Source organism: Macrobrachium nipponense, chromosome 4 (genome assembly GCF_015104395.2).
Source record: "Macrobrachium nipponense isolate FS-2020 chromosome 4, ASM1510439v2, whole genome shotgun sequence".
Classification (NCBI taxonomy): Eukaryota; Metazoa; Arthropoda; class Malacostraca; order Decapoda; family Palaemonidae; genus Macrobrachium; species Macrobrachium nipponense.
In genome coordinates, this window is record NC_061100.1 from 105,666,246 (window position 1) to 105,679,130 (window position 12,885).

The 12,885-nt window shown below is 32.7% G+C and overlaps 1 long non-coding RNA gene across 4 annotated transcripts in view; it reads left to right on the plus strand.

The window, feature by feature from the left end:
* The first annotated feature begins 1,045 nt into the window (after positions 1-1,045).
* Positions 1,046-12,885, plus strand: part of LOC135211053 (uncharacterized) — a 35,926-nt gene continuing 24,086 nt past the window's right edge. For all 4 annotated transcript variants that reach the window (XR_010313608.1, XR_010313611.1, XR_010313610.1 and 1 more), the window contains exon 1: positions 1,046-1,361. This is a non-coding gene — a long non-coding RNA (uncharacterized LOC135211053). The remainder of the gene's footprint in view (positions 1,362-12,885) is intronic.

A 12,885-nucleotide genomic window follows, 5' to 3' on the forward strand; every position in this document is an offset into this window, starting at 1 on the left:
ACAGGCAAACCTAATTACACCATTAGGAAAATGTTCTTGCAATTTCGATGAAAGATTTGATTTCAATTTTGTTTATAATTGTGAGCAACCCACAATTATTCATCCATTTTGTATTAAGACTGGTTTCTGAGGCGTATTTCGACTATAACCACAAATGGCAAGCTATTGAACAGGCAAGCCTAATTACACCATTAGGAAAATGTTCTTGCAATTTCGTTGCAAGATTTATTTCTAGTTATAATTATGAGGAACCCGAAATTATTTATCCTTTCTTGCTGGGTTTCGGTTCTGAATCGCATTTCGGACCATAAAAACAAATGGCAGACAATTGAACAGGCAAAACTAATACCATTATTCTGTACACATTGCCTGCTTTCTCGCTAATTGTCAGTATTACACTGTTAGAATTGTTCTTAACAGTTTTGTCGGATTGTTTGGTTATGCCGAGTCTAAATTCGGCTTTCTGAAGGGATTGTTTTTGATTAATCATATGTTAACATACAAACACCACCACACACACACACACACACACACACACACACTATATATACTATATATATATATATATATATATATATATATATATACATATATATATATATATATATATATATATATATATATATATATATATATATATATATATATACACACACATCACATATATAAAAAAAAAAAAAAAAATATATTATATATATATACACACACACACACACACATTATATATATATATATATATATATATATATATATATATATATATATATATATATATATATAAAGGCGACGAAGGGTAGTAATTATTTTCCGTATAACTTTCGCTGGTGACGTGATTGGAGAATCAAGGTATGCTATTATCTTAGGTTTTCCAAAAAATGTACGTACGCAGTAATGATATCCATTTACTTCATCATTATTACGTTACAAGGGTCCAATACCGTAGCTCTTTTTGTCATTCTTGGAATAAACAAGGGGTTAGGTGTTAAATGCCAGCTTTCGCTCTTATCTTTTTTTCTTTTTCAGAATTCGGTAGAAGAAGAGAGAGCCGAGTTATCTGGCTGCCTTGTGGTAGACTGTTAGACTGCGTGGTTAGTGTCCCACTAAAGTACCGAATTGACGGTTGCTAACATTCAAACGGCAAAGAAATGATCTTTCTTCTTCATTTATTTTGGTTGTCGGTTATTCCGCAGTTTCGGTGAACTACAGGATTATATGCATTGTTATTTGAGGATGTCTACCCATCTTATTGTCGATTTGCGGCATAAGTGTTACCATTTGTTTTGTTACTCGACGTCGAAGATGGCAGGAGATTCAAATGAGAATTGTGGTCGGGAAACGATCGAAGCTTGTTTTATTTTTCCGTGAGTATTTAATTCTATTTTTAGTATTCATATACTTTAATGTACTTCATCTCTTCTTTAGCAAGATAAAAGGGTAGGCCATCTGTTTAAGATGTAATTCGTGTAAATTTCTTTTACTGACACATAAAAATAAGGCGATACAAACTGTCGTATCCCATTTTGTTGTAAGTTTTTGAGTTTTCCGCTCAAAGTATAGAACATATCAAAACTTCAGCTCTCTCTGTTCTCATCAGATTCTCCAAGATTTTCACGAACGATGAGCTATTGAGAAGCTCTAAATGATATCAAAATTTTTGAAGCCTATTCTCTCAGAATGAGGGAAAATTGGCTTCTAGCCAGTTCGTTGAACTATGGACGAATTATGAGTGAATTGAGGCAAAATTCGGCAATGCCTATGGCTATAATTATCCGAACTTGTAACATACCGCTTGCATCTATCTTCCCCAACAGAAATTTTCTGTGCAGACATGTAAATAATTGTCTTTAGTCAGAAGAATTTGTTTTTATGAGCATAGGCCTACTGATGTCATTCCATCATGCAATTTTAATGTCTGTGGTTTTCTTAAAAGACTTTGCGAAAAAAGATATTCTTAGAAAGATGAACATAATCATCCATACAGTTGATATTGAGAGACATTTAACTGCATTAACCTTCATTGACTGGCCCCTTCCTGCAAGCAGTATTAAGCCTTTTTACTTTGCATGTATTTCCGCTTTCTTTCTCCCATCTTGCTGTCCATCTCCTCGACTGTTACTTCTTAATATAAATGTAGGGTTTTCTTGAAGTTTCAGTTTTAGTTCCATACACTTTATCTCAAGTATTTTCTTGATCACTTCACATCATGCTGCCCAACCAAATCAGCTCTGCCCCTGCCCCCCCCCACACAATCCTTTTATTCTTAATGTCTTAACCTCTGAATTTCTGAAAGTGCGCCAGACCTGAACTTAATGGCCTACACTTCATTATTTATTCCTGATCCAAGAAGGTTCATTGTCTATGAAGACAGATTGCAAGCATGATTATAGGTGGTTTGCCAAACATCTACCCTGATTTACGCCAAATTTAAGCACCCAAGCTGCAGAGGAAAGAAGTAGCCTGGGTTTCATGATATCTGAAGGATCTGTAGATAGAATTGCGGGGTATGATGTTTGCTTTTTGTTTTATGCACAGCCCTCCACAGTGCAGATTCCCCCTCTGGCGGCCCCTTGCATGTTTTGTAAATAAGTTGCTTCTTATATTTCAATAATTGTCTTTTAGTATTTTCTCTTTAGATCGTAGCTCCTGCAGAAGAGGAAAGTCTTTAGTTCTTTTTTAATTTGCTGCTTGTAGTTTCTGCGTTAAGATACATGGCGTCCATAAAGTCCCAGCACCATTAAAAGTATTTATTGCTCAGAATGGCACTGGGAGTTTATGGACACCCTGCAGAATGATAGGTTCTAAAGAGTTCCTAAGATGAAAATAAAATGCAAATATTCAAATTATCCATAAATGAATAACGAATGTGGAGTGTTGATAGTATACCAATGTATCTATGATTATTTTTAATCTGGATGTGGAATCCACAAAGACATCTAGCCCTACAATGGATTAAAATATATATTCTAAATCGGTATATCATAGGTTTTGAAATGATGATAGAATGGTTAATAAAAACTTTAATCATTAAAGAAAATAAGGCTCTTGCTTTAAAAAAATGCAATTGAATATAAGTGCCTGCCGAATATTAATAAAGAGTGAGATAAACTAATAAATATTCTTAATAATTCACTCAAAAGCAAGACTTGAATGCTAGAATGAAACATCCTTTATCCGATTTTAAATTCGTAATTCCTTGAAGATTCACAAAAGGAGAAAGATAAATTCGGGATGGAGTTTTTTCGCTGTATTAATACATGCGACTGAAAGCGAATGGTTTCAATATGCTAATCTATTCGGCCAGAAAAAAAAGTGTGTATCCGGGTTTGCAAGACAATTTGATAATTTTACATTCAATGTTCAAAGGAATCTTTTAGTATATTTTGTGTAAAGGACATGACGAAAACAGTATATACATATAAAAAATTAAATTTTTAATAGAATCTAGTTTTCAAAGAACTTGCAAAAATTGTTTTAAATGGCAGAGAAGAATTTGGTGTATAGCTTTGGTTTTTGAAGAAAATGTATAAGGATCGAAAATACTTTAACTGGATGTGATTGAAAGATCATTAAATCAGTGTCTTGAAGTGTCAGACTCTAAACCCCAGGAATCTCAAGTACTTAGAAATAAAAGATGGTGATAATTTCATTGTCAAATATAACTGAAAACTTGTTTGAGTGTGAGGTATCCAGTGGTGGGTAAATGTTTGGCTTAAAAATCAATTTTTATTTGTTATTTGAAAGTTCTTATGATGTTAGATATTATATTCTTATTATGATAAAAGTTTTAGACCGAATTGGAGATAGGTTTTTAAAATACTATTTAAAGCTCTAATTCTAACAAAACAAGAAGCACATAATAATGGATCATAATTCCCTTGTTAAGTGTCCTTATGGGCTTTTGTAAAAAATTATTAAATAAGATGAGAACATTTTGTATGGATTCTGGAAATGCTTCATGATTTCATGCAGATAAATACAGATAATTCTAAATAGTTTTAATCGAGGTTCATTTCTTTAAAAGTGTTTCATTGACTGTACTAATTCAGAAAGATAGTAAGCAGATTTTTTTTAGATGGGGGTGGGGCCAGGGGGCGTTGGAATTACAAGTGAAAATTTATTCTAAGAAATGCACATTTCTTAACTTAATGTATAAAGGAAGTAAATAGAACAAAAGGCTTTTGTGTGCTTTATTTGCCACCGCTAAGATATGATACAGCAACATATATCAGGTATTCAGAATTGGTTAAAAATTTTGACTATTGCCAAGAACATATTAGTAAAATTTCATCAAAAGCTTCAAACTTTGAAAAAACACCATTTCGTCTGTTCTGAATTAATTTTATTTTATTATTATATAGGGCTATCTTCTTCCGAGGTAATATGAAAATTAGTTTTATGCAGATGCTTTAGGGAAAAATATGCTAACTGAAGTAGTGATTTATAAGAGGGTTTAATGGTTATAGAAGCATTACCTTGGGTACATTGATTGACATTGTTTCGTAATTCAGCTATATGTATACTGATATACATATATATATATATATATATATTATATATATATATATATACACATTATATATATATATATATATATATATATATATATATATATATATATATATATATAATATATATATCATGTAATATATATGTATATATATATATATATATATATATATATATATATATATATATATATATATATATATGTGCAGATTAATCTATACAGTATTCCTTTATTATTACCATTATAGTTTGTTTTTGTTATAAATGTTGAAGAGGGAATTCTTGCAAATAATTCAGCCACGCATTGAAATGCTTGTAGATTAAACTGTAAAATATTACTGTATTATCATTATAGTTTCTTATTGTTTTAAATGTTGAAGAGAATTTTTGCAAATAATTCAGCTACGCGTTGATTGCTTATAGCTAAATCTGTAGAATATCACAATTTCATTATTATAGTTTCCTTTTATTGTTTAAAATGTTGAAGAGAATTTTTGCAAATTATTCAGCTACGCGTTGAATACTTATAAATTAATCTGTTGAATATCAACTATTATTATTATAGTTATTTTTATTTTTTGAAACGCTGAAGAGAATACTGTAATTCTAAAGCTTCAAGAGGTAGATTGAGGTTTAATTCAATCAAGCAATTTTCTCTTTTTAGTTTTATTACTGATTGTCTATCGTGTTGGCAACTTTCTTTATAATGCCTCTTCATTAATCTGTATTATTAAGAATTCCTAACTACCGCAATGATGGTAATGTTCGGTTTATTGTGCTTGATATCAATTGCACTTGGAGATGAGTGCATTAAAAGCAATCAGCCTTGGTGATAATAGTTTTTTTTTAACCTCATACATTTATCTCTTATATGTCAAATTGGCCATGACAGTAACATTTCTATAAGTGCTGTAAAAACGCTCATAAGTTTACATTGCTAAAAAAAAAAGTTTTTTGCCCCAAACAACGAACCCGAAAACCACTAGGTTTCTTAGAAATAATCAAATCAAAATACTAATTGTAACTGCCAAAACAGATATTTTCCTTTTTTCCAGAAATGCCACCGAAACTAGTTCAAATTGGTTTTGGATTGTTAAGAGAGAGAGAGAGAGAGAGGAGAGAGAGAGAGAGAGAGAGACGAGAGAGTGGGAGGAGAGAGAGAGAGAGAGAGAGGGCGGAGAGTTGGGGTGTTTATGTTCTTAATGAGCATTAATAGTAATTTTATGTATTGAAATAACCTATTATGCTCTAAAATTTAAATTAGATACCTGCATTACAAACCGCAACATAAATCCATAAGATATAAACAACAACTTTATGTGGACTGTTATAGAGATGATTACGTCCAAAATAAAGAACGCTGGCATCCATTTTGTGTAACCTAGTTGGAAGTCAGAAAATGGGGGGTGAGGTCGTCTCTTGACTTCCCCCTCACCCTCCCCCGAAGGGGGTAGAATTTCTCCCCGGTCCTGGCAGCCCGTCGGAGTCGTAATTGCAGCCACTGGGGGCACGCATTGGGCAGTTCGTCTCCCGCCGAGACCAAAAGCGGTTCCTCTTGGTAAGTGGTCTTTGGATTTAAGATTCCTCGGAAGGGACGAGGATGAATGAGGTCTTCGAGGTGGAAGTTGGACTTGGTAAGCTGCCGTCTGGTCGTCACTACTTCTTCCGCTTCAGACTTATCATTCCACTTGGAAGGTTTGGTATGAAATTCGTCTTGGCTCTCCCTCCTCAGCTCCGAGGGACACCACTTTGTAGCCACTTCATTTCTCTATCTCATCCACTCTAGTAAATTGGCCTTTTTGTATTTAATCCTTCAGTTTTCTCTTCAGGTAAAAAATAAAAGGGTATTTAGTCGTTTAATGCTTACGTTCCCGAACGCGCGAATTATGATTCAGAAATCACCGAACTTCGCTAATTCTCTTGTTGAACACCTTTCTTGAAATTGTTTAATCAACCAGTTCTACTTCAAGTGTCATATGGTGTTCTCGGGTATTTATTCGTCAAGACATTTTGCGTACTGTATTTTAGGAATAAAATACAATACGCAATGTTGGTTTCTTTGCAAACTTCTACCTCAACCTTTCGATCGTTTCAAAATCAGGTTTGCTTCAGGTATCACCTGACGTCTCTGTTGCAGTGTTTTATTTATGTTCAACAACGGAGAGTCTCTTGAAGCTATGAGGCTAAGCCTGACTGAAGGGTTTTGTCTCCTTCTCTTGAAGCTATAAAGCTCAGCCTGACTGTAGGGTTTTGAAAAAATGGAACCGAGCCCACAGGGAAGTTTGTAAAAATACTGAAGACTTGTTTCAAAACCAAAAATTAATAAATAGTAAAACTGAAGGGACACAATTATACTTGGAGACTGAAATCTTTAATGGAAGCCCTGTGGATGAGAAAAGATAAAATATCATAAGCTAGGGAAAATCTCAAAATTAATCTCATTTCTCCTTTTGTTGCAGTTCATGTTCATGGTCGGATGCCATTCTAAAGTTTGGCAACTACTACATCAATGAGCCTCCTATCTTTTAAAGAAATCTCAAGTGCTAGATCTGGATACTAAGCTTCAAAAGCAGAGTTTAGTCCATTATTACAATTAACCCTTCACAGATTTGACCAATGTTATTCCAAAGTCTTATCTTAATTCAACTGTCAAAACTCGAGAGCTTTATTTCGTAAGTAACCATATCTGGCACCACGAAGTAAAAAATAATTTCTTCTTCAACCACAGGTTTTCATTATCGGGGAGCAGATGGTGCAGATCTATTTCCTTCAACTTAGTGCATCTCATGACCTTCATCTTCAAAGATGCAAAGGAATTTCAATGCTTCCCCTTGTGAAGCGATCTCCTCAGACAAATCAAGTGTGCGTTGTCTAAATTACTGTATGAGTTTCATTCTCACCAAGGTCATTTTATCAATTTGAGTCAGCGAAGTTTGCAATGAATTATTTTTCATACAGAGGTCTGAGGGGGTCAGTGATCTTTTAAAATAAGTAGTCTCCTAACTACTACTACTTTCTTGTACTAGAAGAACATCGTGGATCCCCTACGTTTAGGGAGAAACTTCTTCTTCCAGACATCAAAAAGAAAAATTGTACTCTCCTAGTTCCATCTGATACATTGAGTCTGTACTGTAGTCCAGATTTTCTTAATCTTTAAAATTGGTAATAAGAGTTTATTCATGGACTCACTACTGATCATCTTAATCTCAATGAAATTGTTATGGTTCTCAATAAAATTAAAGACACAATGTAGCAGTTGGAATATACAGTAACACCTGAACTCAACAGACCTCAATGTTATGGCCTACTGCACTTATTAGCTACATTATTACAATTAGGATTTGCTTTGCTACTGTTTTTTTTTTAGATACTAAGCATTTCTAAATAAATCTCCAAAACTACCATTATAAATGGTTAAACATTTTTAAATAAATCTCTTAGGCTACCATTTTAAACGGTCAAACATTTCTAAACAAATCTCTTAATCTACCATTTTAAATGGTCAAACATTTCTAAACAAATCTCTCAATCTACCATTTTAAATGGTCAAACATTTCTAAACAAATCTCTTAATCTACCATTTTAAATGGTCAAACATTTCTAAATAAAAATCTTAATCTATCATTTTAAATGGTGAAAAATTTCTAAATAAATCTCTTAATCTACCATTTTAAATGGTTAAACATTTTTAAACAAATCTCTTAATCTGCCATTCTAAATGGTCAAACATTTCTAAACAAATTTCTTAATCTACCATTTTAAATGGTCAAACATTTCTATACAAATCTATTAATCTACCATTCTAAATGGTCAAACATTTGTAAACAAATCTTTTAATCTACCATTTTAAATGGTCAAACATTTATAAATAAAACTCTTAAACTATCATATAAAATGATCAAACATTTCTCAATAAATATCTTAATCTACCATTTTAAATGGTCAAACATTTCAAAATAAATCTCTTAATGTACCATTTTAAATGGTCAAACATTTCTAAATAACAATCTTAATTTACCATTTTAAATGGTCAAACCTTTCTAAATAAATCTCCACCTCTACCATTTTAAATGGTCAAACATTTCTAAATAAAGTTCTTAATCTACCATTTTAAGTGGTGAAACATTGCTAAGTAAATCTCTTAATCTACCATTTTAAATGGTCAAACATTTCTAGGTAAATCTCTTAATCTACCATTTTAAATGGTCATGCATTTCTAAATAAATCTCTCAAGCCACCATTTTAAATGTCAAACATTTCTAAATAAATCTCTAAAGCTTCCATTTTGAATGTCTAACATTCCTAAATATACATCTTAAACTACTATTTTAAATAGTCAAACATTTCTAAATAAATCTCTTAATCTACCATTTTAAATGGTCAAACATTTCCAAATAAATCTCCTAATCTACCATTTTAAATGGTGAAACATTTCCAAATAAATCTCTTAATCTACCATTTTAAATGGTGAAACATTTCTAAAATCTCTTGAGCTACCATTTTAAATGTCAAACATTTCTAAACAAATCTCTAAAACTACATTTTAAATGGTGAAACATTTCTAAATAAATCTCTTAAGCTTCCATTTCAAATGTCAAACATTTCTTAATAAACCTCTTAAACTGAATTTTAACGGTAAATTAGGTTAGTTTAGGTTAGGGGCTGTGTTAAAAAAGCTCTTGGTTATAAGACACCCAGAGACTATTGAAGTGCAGACTAAAATATGGGCTCGTTGTTACTTAACTACAAAGCCACACCACCAGTGTGTCAGTTATGCTCAGGTGCTACTGTAATTATATACTTTACTGTCAAGGCTTTTGGGCATCGCTGCCCAAATCTGCCGATGACCTAGGCTCTTATAAGTGGCTATGCCAGCAGTTGCATCATAAGTTTTGTTTCACTATTTTAATTTTCCCTTCTGTATACATTGGTACGTCTTGTTGATGCTATATTGTCTAAGTTGCACTGGCTACCCATCAGAGATAGAATGACATCTAAAATCATAGGTAAAAAGCCACAGATATGTATATGAATAAGACTTTATTTATCAACATACCAATATTGTTGCAAAACTGAGCTTTCGACCTTTTGCACCACTGTAATCTTTAGCCAACTGAATAAGAATAAATATTTCTTGAAAAAGAAAACAATTGACGAATTTGTGTAAAGGTCTAGGAAACCATCGAACAGTCTTTTGCCATATTCATAACTGTGGCTTTTCACTTATTATTTCATATCACAGCATAATGATGCACCATAGATCTAAAATACGTAGTGACTCGAAAAGCTATCAGGACCGGTGTCCAAAATAGTTGAATGACCAGCTTCGTATAGGTTAACTGATGAAGTAAACATAGAAAAAATACCTACAGTAGGTTTCAAGTGATTCGAGCCGAGATGCAACTCGAATTAAGTCTTAGGGCTTTTAAATTTACCTCTCTAAGACTTTATATAAGTCAGGAGGACTGAAAATATCAGTTCGTTCATAAAACAAAATGGACTTTACTTTTGCTTGGAGTGCCATGGCAGTGTGGATTTGACAATTTGAAATGTCCTATTGAAAAATCTCAGATTATGTATGCGTAATTGGGCATATAACAAATTAAGTTTACAGGTCTCACAGATTGCATGCGGCTATAAAGACCACGAGAAAACAATTAGTAATCAGTAACAATATTTTAAACAATTCATATACTTGGGTCCAATGTCCAATACGTATCAAATCCTCATTATCATAACACTCCACAGAAGACCTTTCATATTTTTTTTTACTCTGCATTATAAACACCTATAAGTAGAACAACATTGGCAGCATTATTTCACTCATTATTTCATAATGTGACCACATTCATCACAGTAAAAACTGGTCAGCTCTTTATATGTCACTTTTGTCGTACAGACCTCCTCATAGCATAAGTTGATCACCATTATCATGAATGGCCTGTAGGATTTCATAATTACATTTCATACATTTGGAATGGACAATTTTTTGTCAACTAATGTATCAGTTCTATCTTCTTGCACACAGTATTTATCACAGGTTATTATACTATTTCATTTTCCATACACATTTGTAGTTAGTGTTTTTCAGTCATGTCATTTGCTACTCATTTGTATTTCGTCTGTTTTTTTTTTCAGAAAATCATATATTCCCTATTAGTGTCAAATCCTCATTATCATAATGCTTCACAAATAAGGCCTACCATATTCATTATCATGCACTGCATTACAAATACTCATAAAAGAAAACATGGAGAGCACTATATCCCAAGTTACCAAAACTATAAAAAGACATCCCGTTATCAACTCTGATTTAATATTAAATTCAAGACTGACACATTTCAAAAATCTGATGATCATTACCATCATCAGTTCCCGAAGCTTTTCATTTATTTCCACATCCAAATTTTCATAACTTCACGAATTCGTCTTATTTTAATATCTTCTCATGTCTCATGTAGTTGATGCATTCTTCATAATCAGAGTACCTACACTTCACACAAACTCTATCATTATGTCTTAATATGACCATATTTATCATAGCTAAAGTAAGTCAGCTCATGAAATGTCACTTTATCATACATACCCCATCATGGCATAACTTGATCACCATTATCGTGAATGACCATTCGATTTATCATGCTCACATTTCATATATTGAGAATTGGTAATTTTTATTCCAACTGCTGTATCAGTTCCATCTTCATGCTCACTATATATATATATTATATATATATATATATATATATATATATATATATATATATATATATATATATATATACACACACGTCATCATATTTTGTTTCATTTTCCATGTCATCTGTAGCTACAATTCTTTCAATCATGTTATGTATCAAATTCTCTTTTTTTTTTTTTTTTTTTTATCAGAAAAATCAAGACTTTCATAAAATTGAACCTTATATTTCCATATCAAATCTTTATTATCATAACATTCCACAAACACCTCCTCTCATACATTATTCATTGCATCATGAAAGCAACACTGACACATTTTATTCCAAGTTTTCAAAACTAACGATTATCATTACAAGACTACAATCGTTTATCAATTCTGTAATTTGATGTTAAATCTAAGGCTGATGCATTTCAATACATTAATGTTTATGACAGTTATCAGTAAGCCAACGCTTCTCATTTATTTCCACATTCAAAGGTCAGCTCATGTCATCAATGTTATATATTCCCCATCATAGTCAGTTCATCTCATGATATGTCATTGGTGTCATATATACTCCATCATGGGAAGGTCATCTCATGATATGTCACTACTGTCATGTGTACTCCATCATGGTCAGTTAAGCTCATTGCCACTAAATGTCATATAGAGTATATCCCACCATGGGCAGGTCACCTCATTATATCTCACTAATGTCATATATACCACATCATGGTCACCTCATCTCATGATATGTCACTATTGTCATATATACCCCGTCACAGGAAGATCATCTTATGATATGTCACTAATATCATATATACCCCATCATGGGAAGGCCATCTCATAATGTCACCAATGTCATAATTATATACCCCATCAAAGGTAGGTCAGCTCATGATATGTCACTAGTGTCATATATACCTCATCATGGTCAGGTCATCTCATGATATGCCACTGTCATAAATACCCTGTCATGGTCAGTCCAGTTCATTCTGTCACTAATGTCATATATACTCTACCATGGGCAGGTCATTTCATGATATGTCACTGATATCATATATACTCCAAGATAGACATGCCTTCTCATATGTTATTGTCATAATATATACCCCAACATGGACAGGTCATATCATGGTATGCTACTATCATATATATACCCCAACATGGACAGGTCATCTCATGGTATATTACTGTCATATATACCCCAACATGGACAGGTCATCTCATGATATGTTACTGTCATATATACTCCAATATAGACAGGTCATCTCATGATATGTCATTGATGTCATATATACTCCAACATGGACAGGTCATCTCATGATATGTCACTGATGTCATATATATTCCAACATGGACAGGTCATTTCATGATATATCACTGATGTCATTTATACCCAAAGATGGACAGGTCATCTCATGATATGTTACTGTCATAATATATACCCCAACATGGACAAGTCATCTCATGATATGTTACTGTCATATATATACCCCAACATGAACAGGTCATCTCATGATAGCCCATTGTGATATATACCCCATCATTATCACATTTTAAACAGCATAAATGACAGCACAACGAGAAGAAGTTCCAGAAGACTGCTGGGCCTTGACCCAGGCTAACATCCCAAACCTCTCTTGAGAATGGGCCACAGAAGGGCCTGAAAGTACTCGAGTGTGGAGTAAAACTTAATG